The following is a 4,971-nucleotide window of genomic DNA, read 5'->3' on the forward strand; positions in this document are numbered from 1 at the left end:
GTGCGTTTTCCTTTACGAGTCTTTTAACGTCAGGAGAGAAATACAGCTGATTGCAATTGATTTGTGTACGTGGCTCTTTGTGTGAAGTGTCACAGCATGTTTTATAGGAAGAGGAAGACAAAGAAGGAGAAGGAAGAGAAATCGCTCCCCTCAAAGATGCAGACCAGAGCACGAGAAGGTACATCTTAGACAACACCGTTTGGCCCTCCCTGTGACAGGCTGGGATTCTTGCTCAGTCACTTACTGCTGTGTGACCCCGGCAAGCCACTTAAGGTCTCTAAGCCTTGCTTACTACACCTATTAAAGGAGGAATTAACAAGAGTTCCTACCCCATAGGCTGTGAGGAAGGACAGCACCTGCCAGATTGTGGGTGCTCAATAAGTAATAACAAGAAAAAAAAAAAAGCACCTGGGCACCTGGACTGATGGGAGCCCACGAGGCCGAGGCCCCAGGGAAGTCTTGCCGAAGTCAGCTATCAAACCCTCACTGCCCTGGGACTGTATCTTTGAAAGCTGTGAAATGGGGACTTCAGGCTTCCGGCCTGTCCCCTATACTCCCAACACCAGTCGCCTCTGTTTTCTTCCACTTCATCTGCTTCCCTAAAAGCTAGTTCTTTACAAGAGCCCATTGTACTAAAGGGTCACAGTGTAATGACTGCTTAGAGCGTGTCCCATTTGAGAGAGCCTGTATGGTTTAGGAAACACTCTTGGCCATACCTCCACTGAAGCATCTCGATCATTCTATGAGTTAAACACTTAGCTCCTGACTTCAAGTGTTTGGCTTAAAATTTTTCAAGTTGAGGTGGTGTGAAAGCCACACACATCCAGTAGAAACCATGCTTCAAATTTTGAGTTTTGGTCCTTTCCCAGGCCAGCTGTAGGCAGGACGATCCTCTCTGATGAAGCTGGGTAACGCCAGGGAGCCCCAGGCCTTGGCCAGCCCCACGGTCACGAAGGTGAACTATGCCTACGCGGACCACCCTTCTGGTTCTCTCCGTCAGTCCACTGTTCAGTCAGTCACAGGAGATGTTCAGCACTTTATTATGAAGTAGGCTTTGTGTTAGGGGATTTTGCCCAGCTGTAGGCTAATGTGAGTGTTCGCAGCACATTTAAGGTTGGCGAGGCTCAGCCTTGATGTCCGGTAGGTTAAGCGTATTAAGTGCATTTCTGACTTCTGATATTTTCAAATTATGATGGGTTTACTGGGGCATAACTCAGTTGTAAGTCAAGGAAGATCTGTATAAGACAGATGTTTATCTTATTTTAAAAGGAAAATACAGGCATGGAAAAGTTAAGTAACTTTCATAAATTATGATATATAAGATATATAAGCAACCAATAAACAAGACATATAAGTAATAAAAAGTAACTTACTTTTTATTTCATAAAAATATGAGTTTTGAAAAGGTAATTAATTTTTTGTTTCATATATGCGGTTTCAGGTATACATAAATGACTGACTAAAAATTGCACAATTAATGAAGTACAGATTTAGGACTTGGTTTTGTATTTTCTGACTCTGAATTCTAGTGTATTTTAAAAGAGAATTTTAAGGCAAAGGAAAGAGTAATTGTGAAATTTCAGCCTGAGTCAGTATATCAAGGAGTGGGACTGCTTTGTGGGGGTAGGGGGCTTTTCCAATGTCTCTGGTTTAACATTCTACAGAAGCCTGGCTGTCTGTGGGGAAGGCCTATCTCTGCCCTAGGTCTATAATAGCAAAAGTTTAGACTTTTTCTTGGTCTTAAGCTTTCTTAATGTGCCTGTATAGTCCTTCACTATCTTTTTTTTTTTTTTTTCAATGTTCAGTTTCCTTTAATGACCCCCATCTCCCTGAAGGGCAGGTACAGGCAACTAGGTGACAGCAAGAGATGTTCACTTGAAGATCTTGCCCTGATTGAAGGTTTTGCCCACATGCTGGAAGGCCCCCTCCCAGGAAAAGTGCTCTCGAACCAGCGTCTGGGTCTCCTCGCTGCCAGGATCCAGTTTCCGCCAGGTATATGACTCGTAGTCCACCTGCCAATCTGGACTCAGCGGAAAGGCAAGCTCCTGGCCTCGGAAGACCCAGACTCCAGAAATGGAGCTGCTGTTGTTGATTCCAAAGAGGATGACACTGGCAAAGGCATTCTTCCTCAGTTTGTCCAACCGCTGGAACATTCCAGTGATGAGGTTGCAACTCATGAAGGTCTGGGTGAGCTCTTCAGGGAAGCGGTACTCAGCATACCACAGAGACCAGCCATCCTTATCAAAGTGCGCCCAAAAATACGGCAGCACCACAGAGAGTGTGTGTCCTCATTGGAGTACTTGCGCTTAAATTCGTCCAACACAAAGGTACTCTTGGGCAGGTGAGCGAAGGGGTCCTTGGCCTTCGGCTCAGCAGCCAATGCCTGTTCACATTCATCCATCTCCTCCTCAGGAACAGGGGCAGCAGCCTTTTTCTCCTCTTTCCGCTCAGCCTGGGGCTTCTGCTTCTCTTCCCGAGAACCTTTCTCTTTCCGTGGGGTGTCCTTTTTAGGCTGGCTCTCTGCAAACTTTTTAGCATCAAACTGGGCCATCTTCTCACAGAGTTTCACCTCCCCCAAGACATCCCGGAACTGGGGCTGGTTAATGCAGGTGAGGAACCAGCGGTTGGTACTGGGGAAGGCCTGGCGGAAAGAAGGCTCCAGGACCTGTTTGTAGAGCCACAACAGGGTGCAAACAACTGTGATGTCAGCCAGTGTCACACGTTCGCCCACCAGGAAAGTCCTCGTCTTCAAGTGAGCATCCAGTAGTCCCAGAATTCGCCTCACTTCCTCCTTTGCATTCTCTGTGGCCTGCTTGTTGTGGTGCATGATGCCCAAGGTGGGGAAGACCCAGGTACTGGCTGGGGGCACTATGTCGCTATCAGCAAAGCTCACCCACTGCACCACCTGGGCTGCTGCCTCGGGAGTACTTCCCCTCAGCTCCTTATTGCTCACATAGTAGGCAATGGTATTGCTCTCGAACACACAAAATCCATCGTCACCCTCAAATGCTGGAACCTTGCCTGCAGGAAACTTACGGAGAAATTCAGGGGTGCGGTTGGTTTGGCCAAAGTGGAAGTGGGGTGGTGCGGAGAGCACGTGGACCTGAGCCCCGCTGTACTGAGCAGCAATGAGGGCCTTGAAGGCCCTCCAGTTTTCAGGATATGTGTACAGGGTCCCGGCCGCCATGGTGATTCCGCAGAGAAAGGGGGTCAGTCCTTCACTATCTTCTTCACTGAAACGGCTGTATTAGTTATTGATGTGTAACAGGTTATTCCAAAACATAGAAACTTAAAACACATTTATTCTCTGATAGTTTCTGTGGGTCAGTAATCCAAGTACCATTTAGTTGAGCCCTCTGTGTTTTGGTCTCTCAGAAGGCTGTGGTCAAGGTGTTGGCAGGGACGGCAGTCATCTTAAAGCTCAGCTTAGGGATGGATTCCATTCCAAACTCATCAGGTGGCTTTTGGCAGAACTCAGTTCTTCACTGGATATTGGTGGGAGTTTCCCTCAGTTCCTTGTTACGTGGGTTTGTCCAGAGAGTTCCTCATGACATGGTGTTTTGCTCCATCTGAATGAGAGAAAAAGAGAGTGAACACAACAGCTCCCAGCCTTCATGAGGTTAATCTCTGAGGTGACATATCATTACTTTGGCTGAATGCTATTCACTGGAAGTGAGTCATGAGGTCCAGGCAGAGCTCAAGAGAGTTTACGAGGGCACAAGTATGAGGAGGTGGGGTTCACTGGGGCCATTCTAGAAGTCTGTCGACCACAGTGCCTTTGTACAGATCAGAACCAGGCCTTGGGACCAGAAATGATCTCTAACAACTTCCTTTTCTTTTTTTTTTTTCCCCTCTCTATCTCTCTTTAAGATTTTATATATTTCTCTGACACAGAGAGAGAGAGAGACAGCCAGAGAGGGAAAACAAGCAGGGGGAGTGAGAGAAGGAGAAGTAGGCTTTCTGCTGAGCAGGGAAGCCTGATGCAGGGCTCAATCCCAGGACCCCAGGATCACGCTTTTAATGACTGAGCCACCCAAGTGCCCCTCTTTTCATCTCTTGAAATCAGTTGTCTTGCCTGAACCTGTGCGGTAGCAGCTGTGAAGGTATCATCGGGAGCCAAGCCCCTAGCCAGCTGACTCAATAATGGAGGAAACTGGATGAAATCTAAGCAGCACATAACCGGTATCCGCAGCTTGGCTGTAATGAATGAGAACATGCATGTCAGGGCTGGGCAAGGCTTTGATTCTTTGTTCCTTCCTTAACTCAAGGGGTGGGATGATACGTGAAAGGACAGGACAAACGTCCCCAAAAACAATGACAGAGAATCTCCTGTTCCTGGACTACTGCCCCCTGCAAGGGTAGGGGCCAAGGATCCCGGAGCAAGGGTGCTGCCGTCTGCTGGGCAGTCCCCAGGTAGCGGGTTCCCCAAGCAGAGAAGCTGTGCCCTGGCTTGGTGGATACCTTGTGGAGGCAGCTCCCGGCTGCCTGGAAACAGGAGCCTGTTATTTCCAAAGAATGTCAGGTCCCCCGTGTGCAGGACCATGCCATTGCTTTGGCGAGTCTGTTTTATTTTCATTCATTTAATTGCTTCTCTCAGCTGTTTGTTTTATGAGGAGTTAGTTTCATTAGTCTACGAAGCCCATGTGCTAGCTAGTGCACTCAAGCCTTGGGTTGACATTGAGTTTTTTCCCCAATGGACTCGGCACTGCTGAGAACACACATGACCCTGGTCTTGCCCTCCCGAAGTTGAGTCATGGCGTGGATTGCCTGGCGTGGGACCAGGAAGTTCATTAAGCCTTTGTCTGAGTTGGTGTAACTTTCTGATGGAAAGGCCACGATGGCTCTCTGTTTGCAGGAATGCCAAGCTTGTGGGCGTGGCCCCTGTCAGCCGCTCCTCTGGCTGTTTGTCTGGATCTCCTGTCCATGCAGAAGCAGCAATCCTAGCCCACTTGCAGGCTGTTTCTCTATTCC

At 48.1% G+C, this 4,971-nt stretch overlaps 1 pseudogene; it reads right to left on the reverse strand.

The window, feature by feature from the left end:
- Positions 1–1,775: 1,775 nt before the first annotated feature.
- Positions 1,776–3,205, reverse strand: LOC122919271 (annotated as a pseudogene).
- Between the last annotated feature and the right edge of the window lie 1,766 nt (positions 3,206–4,971).

The sequence above is a fragment of the Neovison vison genome, chromosome 11 (genome assembly GCF_020171115.1).
Source record: "Neovison vison isolate M4711 chromosome 11, ASM_NN_V1, whole genome shotgun sequence".
NCBI lineage: Eukaryota > Metazoa > Chordata > Mammalia > Carnivora > Mustelidae > Neogale > Neogale vison.